This window comes from Manis javanica, chromosome 1, assembly GCF_040802235.1.
Source record: "Manis javanica isolate MJ-LG chromosome 1, MJ_LKY, whole genome shotgun sequence".
Taxonomy (NCBI): domain Eukaryota; kingdom Metazoa; phylum Chordata; class Mammalia; order Pholidota; family Manidae; genus Manis; species Manis javanica.
Window position 1 is genome coordinate 51,553,153 of NC_133156.1, and position 21,536 is coordinate 51,574,688.

Here is a 21,536-nt window from a genome sequence, read left to right on the forward strand (position 1 = left end):
ACCCCATTTATGCTGAGAGAAGTGGTTTCAGTTTTAGTTTTTGCAGCTAGGAGTGTTTTGTAGGTCAACCTTCCTTAAATACTTAGTGCTCAACCTAATGGTATTCCCACAAGCATTACTAGTGTTTCATGGTAACAGGGACTCGGGACTACTGTATGATGGATACAATTCCCCAAGGCCTAGGTGAATTTGCTCAGCAACAAACTTTAAAATGTTTTAAAACCTGCTAGTGCTTACCACTAAAATTTTATTCCAATGAAATAAGAACTAATAGGATCTAAGACTAGCTGATACCTTTTGAGGTATACAGTGTCAAGCTAATCTAGGATAGCATTTGAACCCTAGCATTATCACTCAGATTATATGGAGTTTCTAGGGCCCAGTAGAAGTGGACTTGAACAAAGAGATACATTTTAATGAAATCGTGGCTTTAATATGAATTTTTTGTGCCATTTGGATTCACAGTTTTACTAACTTCCTACAGAGAGAATTAATGGCAAGTAAGCTTAACATTTTTTGTTTTGATGTTACTGTTTGTTACAGGAAGATGGAGATATAGTTAGAAAAGTATTCAATATCTTTGCTAATTTGGGGGAAATGAGAAAAGAAACACTTGTTTTCAATAACACCAGATACTGCTGAAAGAAAACTTGATAAAATCTTGACTGATTAAAATACTGTGATTTTCTTTTTTTCTCTGAAGGAAGGGAAAGTCCTTACTGTCCCCCCTCTACTAAGAGGGACTCAGAGAGTACCTGTAGTGACTTGATAACTTTATGTTTATCAAAATGGTGATGGAGGGTTGAAGAGGAGGAGAATGTGAATAGGTTGGTAACACCAGTATGATGGCCAGAGTGTATTCCAGTCCCAAATACTCACACTAATTTAAAAAAAACGATTGAAAGTGAATTTCAATGATGAAACCGCTAACTTCATAAATAACAATGAATATTGTATTTTCTGATTTATTGTTTCAACACATAAATTTATTGAGTCTTTAAATTAGTTAGCCCTGGTCCTGCCCTCAGTGAATTTGTAATCTAGTTTGAAGAGATCAGATTGCTATGCTGGTGGATGAAGTCCGCAAGAACAGCTGTCTCGCTCTCCAGCTCTGCCCCTCTTCTCTAGCACAGAGCCTGTTCTGTGTCATAAAGGTTTTTTAAAAATCATTGACCATGTGGTGATGGAAAGGGAGAAGAGGGAGGAATGGGTGGATAAACAGGAAGCTATAAACCTAGCAGTTCCTGTTTCCAAAAGTCAATTTAAAAAATGCAGTTTTATCAATCTCACCTCATAGGTTATAATGTAGGTCAATAGGAATCGGTTCATACCATTTCTGTTGCCACACATTTGTTGCAAAAAGGAAGTACATACAGTCTGCTTGTGCCTGACTGAGATGGTATTTCAGGTAGCTGGGTCATAATTAAGGAAAGCTGTGTGGACTTTTAACTTAGAGTTTTTCTTCCTTCTACTCCCCCTCCTCGTACCCCAAACCTTTCCTATATCTCTACCAGTTCCCTCACTCTGGCACTGCAGTCGAGCCCACAGTGTCATCTAAGCGTCATGGGAGGTGATGGGAGAGCAGTGTTCTGTGTCTAGGCATTCAGTCCCCAAAGCTTGCAGCTTCAGCTCTTTCAGAAACTCATCTGATTTCCAAAGTATGTCCAGTGCTGCTGAGTTATCCAGCAGCCACCGGAGCTACCATTTATAGTTAGAAATTCTGTAAAATTATGCCCATGAAATAAATGAATACAAGATGTACAGAGTTTTCTGTCTAGACAACCTAAGAAAGCAAATTTCCACACATGGTATAGGACGGTATTACATAGTGAACCATATTGTACAAGCTTTGTCCCCTAGCGATCTTGGTTCAAATCCACCTTCTGTGCTTGTAGGGTTTTTCCTATTATAATGTGTAAAGTGCTTGGGACATAGTAGGCCCCTAGATGTAAGTCATATTAGTACTTTCAGAATCATATGGATAGAATTAATGAAGCCATAAAAGGATCAAATTCTACAAAAATAATAAAACTATTTTGTGCAACATAAGGAAAGAAAATAACATTAAGTAAATGTTGTTGTCAGGGCTCTGTTTTTTGAAAGAAGAATCATGGTCTGTGGTGTATATCTAAATCAGGAAAGGACTTAACTTCACATTAATAAGCACTCTGGTACAACATAGTAGAACAAATAATCATCAAAGTAAAATTAACTGAAATTTCAACATATAATTAAGTTGTATGTTGCACAAGAGCATTAAAACAATTCTCATAACACTCGAAAACACAAAGCCAGTAAGAAACACCCATTCGCTTTTTGGAATAAGCACAGGAGAACATGCAAATAGATTATAAGAAAATATCACTCATCATTTTCATTTTCTTTGGAAATTGTGCTTTCCTTCCTGAATATACCATAACTTTTCTCTTCCTTACATTTTTATACTCAGTCAGAATACTTTTAAAATATTTTGTATGTGTAAAAACATCATTTTAATTCTAAAATGTTTCTTGTGCTTTTTAGTAAGAATCAATTTGGGAATTACAGATACATCATCAAAAGTGACGATTACCTTGGCAAAAGTATATTACAAATTATGTTGTGAAGATGAAAAGCTAGTTTCCCGTCTAGTTATTTCTTTTGGTGAATGGAAATTAGCACTTTGATACCATTTTATTTACACTGGAGATACAGTATGCATGTTTTTATTCATACAACTTTTTAAAGGAATTTATCAGGTTTCATATGTTCTTAGACTTTTATCTCTCAAATCCTTTTGCTAACCCAACCAGTAATAAGGGCATCCAATTTTCAGTTACCAGACTTGGGTTCAAACATTGTTCTATACACTCAGTGATCTTTGGACAAATTTCTCAAACTTGCAGATCCCCAGCTTTCTTGTCTCTAAAGTTATACTTTAACAATAATAATAATAATAATAATAATAATAATAATAATAATAATACTTATAAGCCTATTGTAAAGATGAAAGGAGATTACATATAATAAGCTCTCAAAATATGTTAGGTCTTTTTTTCCTATCCTAAAAATTATTAAGATTACATATATATTTTTTTACCACCTTCACCCATCTTGCCCATCTCCCATACCCACTACCTTTGGTACCACCAATCTGTTCTTGTATCTATGAGTTTGGGTTTTTTAATTTAGATTCCACATATATGTGAGATCCTTCATTATCTTTTTTTTTCTGTCTCACTTACTTCACTTAGCATCGTGTCCTCAAGGTTCAGCCATGGCAAACAGCAGGATTTCCTTCTCCTTTTTTAATGGCTGAATATTCCTGTGTGTGTGTGTGTGTATACATACTATATGTATGTATACATCACAGACATATATATATATACCACATTTTCTTATTCATTCATCAGTAGACACGTTGTTTCCATTTCTTGGCTATTGTAAATAATATGCTCAGAAGGAACATGGGGTGCAGATAGCTTTCCAAAATAGTGATTTCATTTTCTTCAGGTAAATACCGAGAAATAGAACTGCTAGGTCATATGGTAGTTCTATTTTTAAGTTTTTGTGGATCCTCCATACTGTTTTTCATAGTGATTGCACCAGCTTATATTCCATCCAACAGTACACACAAACAAAACAGTGTACCTTTTTTCTACATCCTCACCAACACTTGATATTTCTTATCTTTTTGATGCTAGCCTACTAACAGGTGTGGGGTGATTTTACTGTGGTTTAGATTTACATTTCCCTGATAGTGATATTGAACACCCTTTTATGTACCTGTTGGACATTTGTATTTGTTCTTTGGGAAAATGTCTATTCAGACCCCCGTCCATTTTCTTAATCAGATTGTATTTTTTTTCTGTTGAGTTGGATGAGTTTTTATGTATTTTGGATATTACCCCTTATCTGATATTTTTTTTTGCAAATATTTCCTCCCACTCCATAGGTTGTCTTTTCATTTTGTTGGCTTCCTTAAATGTTCCTAGATATAGGAAGTCATTCTAATTTGTATCTCCTCCTGTTGTTTTCCAGATCCAGGAGTAGTTTTAAAACAAAAATAAATAGAATAATGTTGATTACCTAGTTCACTGCTACTGTATTGTCCAGCTTGGAAAAATATGCTTTTTTTGTAGTGTATTTATTCAAATGGTTTATAAATTAAAAGCAGAAACCTATCATGTTCTAAGATCCTGTAGTTCATCACTGCAAAATAAAGTATCCATTTATTAGGCCAGGATTGTCTACAGTGTCTGCAAGAGTAAACAGACCCACTCATAAGAGTAAGTGTTGCCTTCAAATTTGTACTGAAGTATGCTGAAAAACATGTATACTATAGCTGTGATAATGAGCCAGTACAGTAGAGAGAGGTGATTTATGATACCTGTTTCTGACAGCTATAGTGCTGAGATTCCCAGGGTATCTGATCATGGCATTAGCATGCTGACAGCTCAGCATTTAGAACATTATGGTAATTTATCCTGCCTGTGCTGTCACCTGCACTGTCAGAGTTTCTTTTTAATGATGGTATAACTATTTTGTTTGTTTGTACTGCATTCTTTTCATTTAGCTAATGCTTTCTCATTAGATTGAACCTAGTAAATGAGAGTAATTAAGTGCTTCCTATAGCTCAGATGCAATGATTAAGTTGCAGAGCTGCTGCTGATTATGTTTTGTCATTTATCTCTATTAATCTGAAAATAATCCAGATGATAAACACATGTAATTTTTTGCTAATGTTCAATAGATGAAATTTATAGTTTCTCAATGGGGCCAAGCAATAAGTGTATAATCATATATAAATAGTAAGTTTTTCTACATGAACTTGTTTTAAATAAACATACAAGTTATAAGTAGAGTTAATAAAAAGGAAAAGATATTTTTAATTGTCACACAGAATTTACTCTTTCATGAAATGTCCTTCTTTATTCCAAAAAAAAAAGGCTTAAATCCTTGTTACAGAGCAAGTTGTTCCTCTGACTTTCCCTTTCTTTGAGTCATATGCAGGGACAAAACTAAAATTAGTTTTAATATAGTATATTTGAAGTTCTTGTCATCACTCTGTTCTTAGAGTTTTCCACCACTTCTTATATACTCTGTTTTCTAAACTATAATAATTTATAATGATTCTAGAAGAAAATGGTTCCACTAAATGTTCACTAAGTAACTCAAATGAAGTCTAAAATGTGGAAATAATGTGGAATTACATGTATTTTTTGAAAGATAATGCAGTTCTATGTTTATTTTTGTTTGTTTACATCTGACAGTATTTGCTATAAGGAGAATTATAGTTTCTATAACTGATTATTATGAATATGATAGTTAATCCTTGCTAGCCTTTTAAAGTTTCTATAAATAATGCCAAACCAATTGATAAATTTTGTTTGCAATTAGAGACAGTATATGTCACATTAATGCATTTTAATGTAATCATTGTGTAAAGATTTATTCCTAGCTCTTTATAATTTATTTACAAAGTGATAGTTACAACAGACTTTTGAAAGTAGTAGGATATTGTTTTTAGGAAATTACATTCTGTGACACTGTTTTCATAAATGGTTAAAAAGATTATAGAATTGCTCAATTGGTAACTGTGTGCATAGGCTGCCCTGAATCTTCAGTTCATACACAAATGGTAGGAAAACTGACAGAAACCTAGTTATTGTATTTAGTAGTTTATGCTTGAATGTATGACTGGGAGTCTGGTTAATATTTTCATCAAACATTGGAGTAAGAACATAAGTAATTCTTATTTTGAAAAAGATCATTGTTGAGCTTTTAGCTTGCTCCTGTGTGTACAGTGCTGTAAGAACTGCTTTTATGTTTCATTTAAGAAAAAGGTCTTTTAAGCATCTACACATGTAGTGCTTTTATTTGCACATTTAGATCATTTGCAGAATTTTGTTCTGTGAACAGATGGTATCACCTGAAATTAGATGCTTGAAACATTGATGTTAGGCCTACTTCAGTTAGCTAATCTTAATGGAATCTTTTTTAAATAAAGACATTACATAAATCTTAAATGGAATTTGATATTTTTAATGATCATTCATGAATTCTTTGGATCCCTTTCTAAAACAATAAGTGATTTTTAAAAGGTGGGTTTAGGCTGCACAGAGAACTCTTCATTCCCATTAGGTATAGAAATGTCTTCCATGCAAACTAATTGGAAATTGAGGCTCTCATAAATATTGGGGGAATTATTAGGTTCTCTAGCAATCTATTCAAATTGTTCTTCCCGCAATTTTAAAAGATATAATGGTTAACCTAATAGAGATTGGCTCCTTTCTTAGGGATCAAGTTTTCAATGCTATACTCGAAAAATTATTTTGTTGAAGTGATAAGACTATATATGAAGTGATGGTTTGTTAATGGTAGTATAATAGAAGAATTTGTATTTTTGAAATTGTGAAAAGTGTCTCTAGTAGACATTGTCAGTTAAGTAAAGTACCAAAAGCAGAAAGCCCTTACTTCTAACTCAGACATTGTTCCTTAGTAGTTATTTCATTAGGTAAATCATTTCTTTCTTCTGCACACTGAGAAATTAGTGTTAGTAATGGTATGTGAAAGGCCAATGTAATTCTCTTTTAATGTTAAATAATAAAATAGGAAGCCCATAAAGGAATAACCTTTAAAAGCTATGACAGGTTTCTTATCATTGTATACTGATAAAAAAAAAAAGCAAACATTGGATAATATTTTAGGATGGAATAAACTAGATTTCTTTTTCAGTAAAAGATGGGAATGATGGTTTTGGTATAAGAATTTTCTTCAGTATTGAATATCTACTTAGTGTTTCTATATTCCTGCATAGTTGATTCCTAAATGTTCTTTCTTTCTTAAGATTCCAATTTTTTAATTTGTAATTCTGTATTACCCTCCACCTCCACCCCTTGTCCCTAAGACAAAGGAACAAAAGTCTTTTTGAGTTGTTAATGTTGAAGTTTCTTTGTCCTTGGTTAAAAAATAATTATAAAAATAGGGTAAATAGAAAATTCTTTTTTCCCCCCTCCTGTTGGTCAGTTCTCCAGAAGTAATTTAAAATACCGTATATTGAATTCTTTGATCATTTCTCCTGGGTGGATTGGGAAAGAAGTCAAAGCTGAGGCAATTGCTTCTGGGCTCTCTTTCTGTGTGCCTGGTAAATGAAACACAGGAACCTCACCAAACTACATGACTAATGGCAACCTCCAGTGCTGCCTGCAATCAAAGATTAATTTGCTTTATCAAGTTTAAAGAATACTGGGTGATAAATCACGTCAAAAAGAAATAATCAGTCAAAGGCTGATGTTCTTTTCTACATGTAAGGACAGGTACTATGAAGCATGCATTTACCTTATATGGATAATTTTATTTTTATGCATTTATGTTCATCTTAATTTCTATTTAGTTGATTCTTCAATCGAATAATTTCTCTCATTAAAATCAACTAACACCCCCAACTAAAGGCCACAGGATTATAGATCCAAAGTAACATTCTTTCCATTTATATATTTTCTCATATGAGTAGTCTTAATAGATGTTTTCAAACATGAGCTAATTCCAAATGGGAAGTGAAATTATTTTCTTCCTGTCAAGATGCCCAAGAATGTTAACTGGGTATTCATATTGTAACATATCTGTGTATATCTACATACTTACATAAAATACTCATTTTACTCAAATCTCCCCATACTTTTTTCTTTTCGGTTTTTCTTTTTTTAAAGAGAGAGAGCTGGAGTCTCTCTTTAATTCTATGCCCTGGTCTATAATGCGGGATCAGTTTTAGGTAAGATTATATTATAAAGAGGTGGTCCTCTCAGCACTTTCAGCCAATGCATTTTGAACAGTATCCAAAACCAATCTTGTATTTTTTCAGAGGCTGTCAGGATACTTCTGAAAATGAGACTCAGAATATCATTTTAGCTGAGTTTTTCATTTCTAGTTACAGTCATGTTCAACTGGAGTCTCTTTAAATGTTTTGGTGTATGTAGCTATATATAACTTCCTCCCCTAGGTCTTTCCTAGCTTACTGTACCTTCAGTGGCTAATTAGAAATTTAGAAATTATTAATCCTCCATTTGATGTACAAAATTAAATAAACATTCATCATAGGCTTGAAACATGGAGCTGTGAAGTTATATAGTTTGAGCACTGAAGGTAAATCCTATCTCTAGAGTGACTCTTCATTTTCTTTTTCTTCATGGTTTTTCCTAGTCTTTCTGCCTAAATTTTGACCCATTTTCTCTTCAATAAATTACTCGCAATGCAGGAGGGCTTATGGCTGCTTTTATTTTCCTTTCCTTCTGTTTTTAATTCCTAGGAATTATTTTAAAATATTTAAAATTTCCATTATTGACATCAATAGTGAAAGGGTATCTCGCTGCAACCCTCCTTACCCAGGACGACTCAGGAGACATGGGCCCACGCAAGAGACTTTATTATCTGAAGGAGAGAGTGGCTGCCCCAGAGGGAGGGGGAAAGAGAGAGAAAGAGAGAGAGAGAGCAGGGGGCCAGAGAGACAGAGACAAAGAGAGAGCTTGGTTCGGAGGTAGGAGAAAGCCTGGATATATGGGATCTCTTTCCATTTGCCCATGCACTCACAGAAGTTGTATAAGTTGTGGAGAATTTTAGTATCTAAAGAGCCATTTGAGGGCCATTTAGACTGTCCAAGGGATATTATGGCCAGATCTCATTACAGTAGCGAACAGGTTTGAGGTCTGGAGTGAGGCGGAGGGGCTTTAGATTATTGAGTAAGCACCCTAGCAGTGAATCTGCGAGAATGGAGGGGCCAGATCCCATGGTGAGAACGAGACCGTTCAGAAGTCGCTGAGGCATTCTTGAGCGATTGAGAGGGTCGCAGAGAAGACCAGGCACAGTTAGGGGGTCGCCACCACCTCTAACTGTGGGGTCGAGGTGAAAATGCTGAGGAGGCTCGGTACCTGGTACCAGGAGTTTACGAGTAGAGTAGATACGTAGATAAAGGGAGCCTCAGTGGATGAGGATTCTCACCACAGGGAGGCAGAGAAGGGTAGGCTATGGGGATCAACCGTGACTCTGAAAGTCGTGGTTGGGGGTGCCCCTGTGCCAGAGGAGCTCTTGGGGGTGCCAAACACTCAACGGTCACTTCCCAGGTTCCAAAGGGACATTTAAGTCAACCATGAAAGGGAGACTCATTAAATCGAAGGCCGGTGTTGGGCGAGAAGACGAGTGACCGAGGAAATGGATGGTGAGCCCGTGGAGGAGGATCGGGCAGTGAGGGTTCCCAAAGCAGCTCAGGTTCCCGGAGGAAGAGCAAAGTCAGTGGGAGAGACTCATCCGAGTCATGGCACCAATGAAAGGGTATCTTGCCATGACCCTCCTTACCCAGGACAACTCAGGAGACACGGGCCCACACAAGAGACTTTATTATCTGAAAGAGAAAGTGGCTGCCCCGGGGGGTGGGGGGAAGAGCAGCGGACAGAGAGACAGAGACAAAGAGAGAGAGGGCAGCAGCGTGGTACAGAGCGTTGTGCCTTTTATTGTGGCAGATCTGCTCAGCCTGTTGCCTTGGGGGAGAGTCGGGATCTTTAGAGATAAGGTGGGGTAAGCCCAGGCATAATTCTCACCGGCTTATGTGCTTGGGACCATGGGGCAAATGGAAGATAAATTGCTATATTCTTACAAATATTTCCTAAAAAGAAAATAGCTTGTCAACTTAGCTGGGTTTTAAAAGACTTCTTTTTAAACAGAGTAGGAATTTAACTTGCCTATACTCACATTTGTCACAAGAAAGTATTTATCATGACTTATTTCATATCTAAAATGAGTTGAGGGACAAGTTAATGAGAACCCTTCCAATTTGAAAGAATTTTGTAACCCTGGACATACCTATTTTGACATTAACTGTGTCACCAGTGATCATTAGTAGGTTGTATAATAGCAGTCCGTCCTAGTGAATTGATAAAGTATAAACTACATAATGAGTAAAAATAAGTTTAGATTTGAAGATAGAACATTTCTATCCAAGGTCTGAAACCAGCATTTGTATAAAACCTGATAACTATATTTGCTTCAGGCATGCTGTTGAGAGTATTGTCCCATCTTATTTGTTAGTAGTCCCCTTATGAAGCCACATGAGAGAAATTTCTTTTAAAATTTAACACTAGGATATGCTTCTGTTTGCTTAAGAAATGCATATATATTCCTCTAATAGATAGTAAAAACTATAAGATAATTTTTCCTTTTCCACTTTGGGCATCTGGAAATTTGGCACCAAAGTATGGTTCATCTATGCTTTTATGTGAAACCCTATATCTGCTTTTATGAATTTGGTGAGTCTCCCTCCCTCCTGCCTTCCACTCTATCTACAGTCTTATTCAACTATATTATACCTGGTTCTTATGTTTCATTTAATTCCTCTTTTACTTCCTATATGTTACTGTAAATACTATGTATGCTGAGTCACTGTAAATAAGTAAAATCACCCTGACTCTGTCACTAAATATCCAAAGTTATTTCTTTTAGAGTTTCAGTATTCTCATTTATAAAATTAAGTAATGAACCAGATTACCTTTGAGACCTTTTTCACTCAAATTCTGGGATTGAAAACAGTAGAGGACTTCCAGTTTCTGTTTGGGGCCATAGAAAGCTGAAGGGAGCATCACTCCCACTCTTTCAGCAACAAAAAAGCAAGACAAACTTCAAGTTTATGTCAGCTGAGGTTACAGGGCATCCAAATAGCCTAAAGTCTGAGGAGAAATAAGTACCTCCTAAGAGAAAAGGAACACAAGCACTTTCTTACCTGAGGCACACACAGTGAAAACGGTTAATGATTGGGCTAGAATAGTTAATGAACTGACAGAGGCCTGGTATGGGCTGGCAAGAAAAATTAGAGCCCCAAACAGCCTGAGATATATGGGGATTTCATACCTCTTGCAGGCTCTTTCTCCACAGATCCCCCAAATAGCCCCTCCTACACATAAAGACAACTGGGAAGAGTCCTGAGAAAGTATCCTTCAAGGTGCAGGCTGATGAGGGAAACAACAGTTTGTACATGCAGAACTCTACCGGAATGCTTCCTTCTCCCCTATTTCATCAACTGAAAAAAGTGCTAATTTACATAGTGATAAAGGCCACCAGTGAAAATCCACCACATCTCAGGTAAGGGAAGAGGGTGGGGCTGGGAACCTACTCCCTGCCCAGTGAGGGAACAGGGACAGGAAGATGTGCTGGGCCCAGAACTATTGCTGCAGAAGGGGGAGGAGCACTGAGAAGGTCATGCCCCAAGACCCAGAGACACTGTGCCTGCCCAAGACTGAGACCTAATGAAAATAACAGAAAACTCTTCCCCATCCCCTATCTCAAGACTAATAAGCATCAGGGAGCACATAATAATGCAATAGTAGAATAATGTGGGGAGGGTTGCGAGAGTATTAAGACAGATCCTGTCTGAGGCCAGCACAAAGGGGAGACCTAATGCTAAGGGTAGAGCAGACACTGAGAAAATCTATCTTGAGAACTAGCCCCCCTGCTAAACAGAAGATATCACTAGAGTAATTTGAAACCTGTGATCTAAGACTCAACCCAACTCCTCACTTGAACTCCAACCACCACCACACAAAAGACCTAGCCAAAAAGTATGCCCATTTCCAGGAGTATAAACCCCAAAAAGTCACCAGAAAGGAGAAAAAAGAAGCAACCAACTGCCAAGAGACAAAATAACAAAACCAAACTCAATTATGACATAAATGTTAGAAGTGTATGACAAGGAATTTAAGATAACTATAATTAATATGTTAAAGATTCTAATAGTAAAGATAGACAACATGCAAGATCAGATGGGTAATTTCAGTTGAGAGTTGAAATGTATAATAATTAAATATACATGCAAAAAAGGAAAATTCTTTGTCAGAGATAAAAAATGCCTTTGAAGGCCTCATCGGTACACTTGACCCAGTTGAGGAAAGACTCAGTGAACTTAAAGGAAGGTCAAGAGAGTACCCAAACTGAAGCACAAATAGAGAAAAGAATAAAAAAAGTAATTAGAGGAATAGGCCATTCAAAAGCTATGAGACAGTATAATATATGCATAATGCTATGGAAACTTAAAAAAATGCTGTCAACCAGTTTGACCTAATTGACATTTACAGAACACCTCATCTAACAACAGTAGAATACACATTCTTTTCACATACACATGATACATTCACCAAGATAGACTGTATTTTGGACTATAAAACAAATGTTAACAAATTTAAAAGAAGAGAAATCATATGAAGTATTTTTTCGGATCATAAATTAAACTTGAAATCAGTTACAGAAAGATTTCTGGAAAATCACCCAAATATTTTTAAATTAAACAACCTAAGTAGTCCATGAGTCAAAGAGGAAGTCTCAAGTTAAAATATATATATTTTTTGAACTAAATGAAAATGTAATTTAAAATATTTTAATTTGTGGGATACTGCTAAAGAAGTGCTTAAAGTGAAATGTATAGCGTTAAGTGATCGTATTAGAAAAAAAAGACTGGGCTCAAATCAGTATCTAGATGTTGGCACTTTTTTTCTGTCAAGGTCTAGATAGTAAATATTTTAGGCGTTGCAGGTCCTATGAGGTCTCTAACATGTTGTTTTTGTTTCATTTTTACAACTTTCTAACAATGTAAAAACCATTTTTAGTTCAAGGACCATAAAAAAAGGATATGGCCAATGACCCATAGATGGCCTACCCCTGATTTAGAAAACCAAAAGCTGGTTGAAAAGATAAATAAAATTAATAAATGTCTAGCTAAGCTAGCCAAGAAAAAAGACACAATTACCATCAAGAATAAAATCATACATACCAGTACAGATCCCACAGACATTAGAAAGGGTAATAGAGTAATATAATTTAACAACTCAGGTTAAATGGACCAGTTCTGCACAAACTACCAAAGTTCAAGAAGAGATAGATAACCAGAACAGTCCCATATCTATTAAAGAAACTGAATTAATAGTTAAAAGCCTTCTAATAAAGAAAACTCCAGACCCAAATTGTTTCACTAAAGAATTTTACCTAATATATAAGGAAGAAATAATCCTAATTCTATCCAATCTCTTCCAGAAAATAGAAGAGAAGGTAACAATTACCAGCTCATTCTATGAGGCCATCATTACCCCAATTCCAAAATGAGACAAAGATATCACAAAAAAACTAAAATCAGTATCCTTCATGATCATAGATACAAAATTTCTCAACAAAATATTTGTAAATCAAAGTCAACAATATATAAAAACACAGCACAACCTAATGTAATCATTCCCAGTGGTGTATGACTGGTTCAACATTTAAAAATCAGTCAATGTGATGCACCTTATTAACAAGCTTAAAAAGAAAAACCATATGATTGTCTCAATAGATGCAGAAAAAGTTTAAATACATGTTCTTAGTAAAATTTCAGTAACCCAGAAACAGAAGGGACCTTCCTTAATCTGATCAATGCTGCCTATGAAAAAGCAACATCATATTTTATCTTGAAAGACTGAATGCTTTACCTCCAAGATCAGTAACAATACAAGGATCTCCTTTTCACCACTCCTGTTTTGTAGTGTACCAGAAGTCCTGTCCAGTTCACTGAGACAGAAGGAGAAACTTTCAAGTGTCAGATTGGGAAAGAAGAAATAGAACTGTCTCTGTTACCAGATGACATGATTATATAGAAAATGCTAGGGAATCTACAGAAAAGATCCTGGAACTAATATATGAGTTCAGCAAGGTTGCAGGATACAAGATCAATAGGCAAAACTCAACTGCACTTCTTTATACTGTCAATGAACAATTGGAATTTGATTTTTTTAAGTACCATGTAAAATAATAGCCCCTCCAATTAAATGTTTTGGTGTAAAGCTAACAAATATATGTAGGATCTGTATGCTAAAATTATCAAATACTGATTAAAGAAATCAAAGATCTACATAAAGGAGAAAGATACAGAGTTCATGATCAGAAGATTCAGTGATAATAAGATGTTAATTCTTCCCCAAATTAATCTATAAACTAGTGCATTTCCAATCAGAATATAAGCAGAATTTTTTTGTAGAACTCAACAGACTGATTCTAAATTTATCGAGGAAGGCACAGGAACAAGAATAGCCAAAACAGTTTTGGAAGTGAACAGAATTGGAGTATGCACACACCCAATTTCAAGACTACCATACATACAGTCATACTGTATGTAACAGGCAGATGTTTAGACATACAGATCAATGGATCATAATGGAAAATCAGAAATAGACCCACACAAATATACCTTGCGGATTTTTACAAAGGTACAAAGGAGATACACTGGAGAAAGGATAGTCTTTTTTCAACAAATGGTTCTATATCATTTGTATGTCCATATGCATAAATATGAATTTCTCTCCATATCTCATACTTTATACAAAAATTAACTCAAAATAAGTTAAAAGACAAGTAACAGATTGGGGGAAAATATCCACAAATTACATTTCTGATAAACTACTTTATCTAAAATACATAGCCTTTTGTTGAAATTCAACTATAAGACACACCACATTAAATAAATGGACAAAATAGACACTTAAATGAAGAAGATATTAAAGTGCAGATAAGCATGAAAAGCTCAACATCATTATCAATAGGAAATGCAAATCACAACCACAATGAAATACTACAACTCTATTAGAATGGCTTAAATTTTTTGTTCAAGTCAGACAGGTTTGAGGGAGGCACATGTCACAGAAATCTTGAACACCCAATCGTCATGCTTATGAGCTACAAATGGATCAGAAGGGCTTAAATTAAAAAAAAAAAAAAAACTTTTACCAAGTGTTATAGATAATAAGAGCCAGATTTCTCACTGTTGAAGATAGTTACAAATAAGGAAAGAGGAAAGTTAGAATGAACTCTGGTACTGGATCAGAATTGGAGATGCCAGTATTTCTGGATAGATACAGAAATAAATAAGGATGTGTGCGTGTGGTGGGGGATTGGTTAGGAATCATATTTATATTTCCTTGCTTTGGCATTGTAAGAGCTGCAAATCAATGATACCCCAGTAGCCAAGAGCACACCTAGATCTCAGATCTTGATTTCTCAATATAATTTTCCAATAAAAGAAACCAAGTCTTCTTGGAGAAATGGTTGATTCCAGGACTGAGTCAGGGAAATTATCAGATGAACCTAAAGCATCTTGTAGTGCCAGCAATTAGAGTTGCTTTAAAAGGGAAGGGAAGAAAAAGGATTTGGGCATGCCACAAGGGGTCACCCTGAAAGAATTCCTAATAGCCAAAGCTGGAGTAATTTTGAGCAGCAAAATGAATGAGAGTGTTGGATTATAAGGCTCAGAACCAGAAAAATATCCCTGAGTTAATACTGATATGCAAATGTAATTGAATAAATGGAGAGGAAGAGGAAGTTCTTCCTTAGGGTAGTTCCCAATTAATAAATTTAGAAGGAATGAAGGAACTGTAAAGTCATTATTAGGATACCGTGGTAATAGTTGTTGCAGGCAAGCTCCATCAAGGATGCTAAAATTAATGAACATAAGTTTTAAGATTATTTTCCTAGTCTTCACAAGGAGAAACTTTTTGGAGTGATGGAAATGATTGATACAGATGTAGATCTTGATTAGGATGTTGGTTACACAGCGATGCATTTGTTAAACCTCATAGAACTGTATACTTTTGCAAAGGGTGAATTTTTATGTATGTAAATTATACCCAATTTTTTTAAATCCCTATTTTGAAGTAGGTATCTGCTTGATACCCAAAAATCTTCTCATCTTATTCTTACCTTACTGTGGAAGTTGCATCAATGTGTCACGAAGTTATGAAAAGCTCTTCCAAGCACAGAATATTCCTCACTACCTACGTCTCCTCACTGCCCTCTATTGTATTCTAGTTTCATGAAATTGCATGAATGAATGAAAAACAGAAATTATTGTTGGTTATTTTATCACATTAGGACAGTTTTGAGGCCATTCTACTCCCATGACAGGCTGTCCTTACTCATCTCCACCTGACCCCATTCCATTTATTTAAGAAACATTTGCAAAATTACTAAAAAGTGTCTCTTTTCTTTCCCTCCTTTCTCTACTGTGATAGCTATTCACTGGAAATGAATATATCAGAGAGTACCTTTCACTATAATGAGGTCTCCTAAATGAAAACCAAGATGAGACATCTTTACCAATGAAAAGAAAAAATATTCAGATACAGGAGTTCAACTAAGGAAGGTTGTATTTAGTGTTGATTTATCAAGGATAAAGCCAGAAAATGAAAAGATACAGTACTTTAAGCTAGCAAAAGCCTAAATTAGAGAACTGGTTAATTTAGAGAAGACTAAAATCAAAATGAACTAATTTGTTGGGAATATCCTTCTTTTGCTACTGCCAGTCCTGAATCCAGCCACCTGATTTTTTTAAAGGTTGTATGCTTATTCAAGAATTCATCTTAAAGATTATGAATGAGGACCTAATGCCAAATAATACTTCTGTCGCAGAAGAGTTGGCACATTCATCATGGGTTTTATATACCTCTTGTTTTTTTCTAACTCTTTGGTTTCTTTTTCTTCCTATTTGTGTGTGTGTATGTGTGTGGTTGTGTGTGTGTACCCTATAAAAATGTATAATATACATTAATATTGGTAATATAGGTGGATAAATCCATCCCTGATATGGCCATTGGTTTGCTTCTGGTTTGTAATTATAATAAGGCTGCTATTTTTGGTTTCTGTTCTCTACGTTTCTGTTAGAATGTAGAGCTTCTGTCTTAACATAACAAGTGATTCTTGAAAGCAAGACTGGTCTCTTTTTCATAAAATTTTCTGTTAAAATGTACTTTCTCAAACTATAATTGAGGAAAAAATGCTATTTAGAGGCCAGCTGTACGGTACTGTGTCATAACTGGCTGTCTAGTAAATAGATGCTCCTGTTTCGTGGCGAGGACTTAGAGTCCAGACTATGACTGCTGCTGGCAATGGAGTCTGAACTAAATGTACTCCCTGTCCTTTATACATAAAGATAATAGTTTATGCCCATGATGAATATGGAGTTATCCCAAAGTTGCTTCTTCCATTATAATGCAATTTTTGTGTATATTCAGACATAGTCTTTTCACATTAATAGATTACCAGTGGTAACATGGGTGATTGTGATTGTTAGCTATGACCAAACAAATGACTATTTTTTAGTAGAATTCAAGAAAAACTAAAAGTCTCTCTTAGTTCATTAGTATTCCACATGAAATGAAATACAGACTGTTTCAGAGGCATACCATGTGCCAAGCAGTATGTTAGATACTTTATTTACTTAGGTTCTTTTAACAACTATGTGAAGTAAGTATTGTGCCAGTTTTAGACATGAGGAAATTAAGGCTCAGAATAAGTGATTGATAGTAAATCATAGAGCAATGTTCCTATAGCTAGATTTTTTGCCGACCTAGAGTGGTTCTTAACTCTGAGGAAGACCGAAATTTGTATAGGTGTTCATCTTTTCTTTCCAGGTATAAGTAATAAAGGTCTGGTTTCTTAAAAGATTATTAAACAGTTTGTTTTTTAATTTTTTAATTTATTTGATCAACAACATTAAAATGAATGGTTGTTGTAAACAATTTGATTTTATCTGGTAGGCTAGTAGTCATGGCTCCATGATGACTCAATTAAGTACCACAATTAGTGGGTCCAGACTTGGTACATCTAAAAAACAGCCCACTATGGGAAAATATATTTCCAAATTGAGATTTTGCTCCTAAAGGACACATGATGGAACAGTGGAATTTTTCTACTTAGTAATACTTGTCCATGTTGCTTTGAAATACTGAGTAACATCATAGAGTATGAGAACTGAAAAAGATCATCAGATATGTAGTCTGGTAGTTTTCCAGCTTGCTCGTGGTTTTGGGTCAATTGGAGGAGGAGCTTGGCAAGTCATCTTCCCCTTCCATGAAACAGAGCACCATACCTTAACCTCTCTCTCCTATAGGTGTCCAAGTAAACTCTTATTTGAAAAAATGGTTTCACATCTTTAAAAGATTTCTTTAAATATTTTAACATTTCACATCTTTAAAACCATTTCCTAAATTTACAGATGACGGTTTAAGGCCCAGAAAAGTAAATTACCTTTCCAGGTTAATCTCACTTATTAGACTAGGATATTCAATGCTATACTTTATTCATTCCTTCAAAAAAACATTTATTAAATATCTCCTGTGTCCTCATCAATATATGCCTAGAACTTAAAGACTGCTCCGTATGACAGTGCTTAGAAGTTCCATTTGAAAGAAGCCAAGAGAAGCATCCCTTGAGAAATTACATTTGAATGAGATTTTAAAGGAGATGCCTTTGCCTGATGGAAAAGGGGAGTATAGCTATTCCCAGCTGAGCTAACTGTGTACAGCATGAAAGCATGACATGATCAGCCCATGTCAGAAGGCTTAGTGGGGTAAAATTCTGGGCGGTACAGTGGAAGTTAGGGGAAAAGTTACTACTACTGTAATTGGGAAGGGTCAAATCAGGGGGAGTACTCCACAGCAGATTAAGGAAAGAAGGTTTTATCCTTTAGGAAATAGGGTGTCATTGAGAACTTTTAATTAGGTAAGAAGAGTGATAGATCATTTATGTATTTCAGAAAAGTTTTTCTGTGGCAGTGTCTTAGTTCTAGAGGGTTAAAATACAAAGTATATGTTATCCTTCAATCATCTCAGCCTCTTTCACTTAGTCGTATCTACAAATGGTGCACCCCTGCCCCAATGGTAGCTAGTGTCCATTATATGTTTTAAGGTGCTTTGTCCTTTAGAATTTATGCCTAGGACGACACAGCATAGATCATATTTGAAGGACCTTTTAAACCTGAGTGTTTGGCTGTGAAATCCTTTTTTGTGTATTGCTCCACTTAAAATGATGTTATAACTTACTGTGAGACAGTATAATTTGTAGTTTCCTTTGTCATCTACTTGGGATGTCATAGACTGTAGCAGGCCCTGCGTTAGTTGAGGGGAACTAAGAATGGGAAGGACACATGATTTTTGTATAATTTCTCTTGAGTATTCTCACTTGTAATGGATTTTGGCTCTAGGCATAAAGATACATGGAGAAGCAGCCTGTTGGGAGAGTATTTTATGTTTCACTTTTTAGTGACTAAATAGAGTATTAAATGATTTGTGTGGTGCTTGCATGATGTTAAATAGAAAGGGCTATTATTTTATCAAGAGTAGTTTAAGCATATACTATGAAGGCCAGACATTAAATACAGGGTTTCTATGTGTAAAGAAGATTTCTTAGCCTGAATTATCTTAGTTAATAACCTTAACAGTGATCCTTAAGAAGCATAAGTTTTAAGCCCCTAACAAGTTGTCTTTAGGGGCCATTTTTCCTGGCATTATACTGTGCACTCAGCCACCATTCTGGGTAAGCTAGCATCCTAACATCCACTGCCTCCAAGCCTTTATAGATCTCTCAGACCACTTGTGCTTTAAAATGAAGTCTATAGTCATCTTACTGTGCTGATGGATAGTGATTGCAATGGGGTGTGGGGGGGACTTGACAATATGGGTGAATGTTGAAACCACAATGTTGCTCACATGGAACCTTCATAAGACCACAATGTTGCTCACATGAAACCTTCATAAGATTATATATCAATGATATCTTAATTGAAAAATGGGGGAAAAAAAAGATTATGTGAAACAGGAAAATAAAATGAAGTCTATATTTCACCTTGTCCTAAGCAAGAGTCCTTTCTTTCCCTAATGAAGCACAGAAGAGGAGAAGAAACTTTTCTTTGGTGTAAGTTCCGAGGGACAATCCATATTCTGAAAGCCCCAGGAGTTGACTTGCCCTTACTTCTGTCCAGGATTCCTGTTCCCTGGCCCTCTAAACCTTTCAGCAACTGTGTGGGGAATTTTTAAATATTTTGATACTCACAAAAATAAATGCTTTTTTATCAGAGTAGTAGTGGAAGATTGATAAAATAACAAGTAAGAACCAATTGCACAACTTCAGGAAGTCTCACACCAAAAGTTGCCCGTGACAGTAATGAGCTTGTAAATGGGAATAAGTCCAAAGTACATGTCATGTCTATTCCCCTGAAAGCCACATGGTGGGCTTTAGACTTCACTCCCCAGAAACAGTGTTCCTGTGACATCATGTAATGCCTTACCTCTCTAGAAAAAGTAGGAACCACAATAAGAACAACAACAAAAACTGGGGAAAAGCATTACTTTAATTATTTATTAAGGTGAGTTTTTAGGTTCTCAAAGAACAACATTTCAAAGGAAACCCCGTATTGTGTCTAACAGGCCCCAGTAGAAAGACTAAACATTATTAGTCACCTATAACACACAATGCCAAACATTTCACATGTATTTTTATATACCTTGCAACAATCTGACGATATTCTACCTCTAACATTGGTAAAGAAATGCACCCAAAGAAATTTCCTTCTCTTCCTTCCCTTTTACCTTCCACCTTGGGCTTTGGGGTGAGGTGAGCAAGTAGTATTAACAAATAAAGTATGCATGTATGACTTGCATGAAAGAGTGGAAGAAAGACATAGATAATGAGCAATATGCCCAAAATACCTATAGCATATTGAACAGTGGATGAGGCTTTATTTTGTAGAAAGAACAAGACAAGAAAATAGAATTATCATGAGGAGGAATGCCATTTATTGTGTAACTTCTAGGTTCCAGTACTCTGCTATGTGCTTCACACATGTAATCAGTTTAAGCCTCACAACAGTCGTGTGAATTAAGTGCTATTGTCCTCATTTTACAGAGGGAAACCTGGTGATCGGCGTGGTTAAGTAACTTTCTCACGATTATATACCTAGTAAGTATTGGCACAGGGATTAAATCGGTTCTGCATGTAAGATCCTCTAACACCAAAAAAAAAAAAAACTACATAAAATGTACATGTACATTTTTCTGGGAGAGAGTCAATTCCTTTAATAGATTTCACAAAGGAGTTGATGGCCCCCCAAAAAGTAAGAACTTCTGTATTTTGCCACATTCAGATAAGAGGAACAGACCAAGGAAATTGGAGCTGTGTGAGCCTTGTTTTATATTCCCCTTTTAAATTTTTTCCCAGGTAATAGTAGTAAGTTAAGCCAGGAAAAAAAATGCCCCTCACAATCCTTTAGGGCAAAGAAACTAATTAATTTTGTTAGAGAAGTAGCAGTAAAATACTGGATGTTTTTTAGTATTTTGATGTCAAAGGTTCTGATGTCAAATTACTTAAATGTAAACCCTAACTCTACCATGTATTTGTTCTCTTGCCTCACGTAATACACCTAATCATTCTATTTCAATTTCATTGTAAAACTAGTACTATTACCTACCTCATAGTAGATATGAGCATTAAATTAGGAAATGTGTGTAAAGTGCTTAGCACAGTGGTTCTTTCTAGGGGTGATTTTACGTTCCAGAGGACATTTAACAATGTTTAAAGACATTTTTGGTTGTCGCAATTTGGGGGAGAGGTGCTACTAGCATCTAGTGGATTTTACAATGCACAGGACATGCCCCCACAACAAAAATAGCCCAAAATGTCAGTAGTGCTGAGATTGAGAAACCCTGGTTTAGCACAATGACTTG

At 35.6% G+C, this 21,536-nt stretch overlaps 1 protein-coding gene and 1 non-coding gene across 4 annotated transcripts in view; one reads left to right on the forward strand and one right to left on the reverse strand.

The window, feature by feature from the left end:
* The window catches only part of RANBP17 (RAN binding protein 17), a 364,604-nt gene that overhangs the window by 220,567 nt on the left and 122,501 nt on the right, over positions 1 to 21,536 (forward strand). The gene's annotated exons all lie outside the window — the stretch shown is intronic.
* LOC118969329 (small nucleolar RNA U13) lies at positions 14,624 to 14,730 on the reverse strand. The gene has a single exon (XR_005057283.2). It is a non-coding gene; the product is annotated as a small nucleolar RNA U13 (small nucleolar RNA).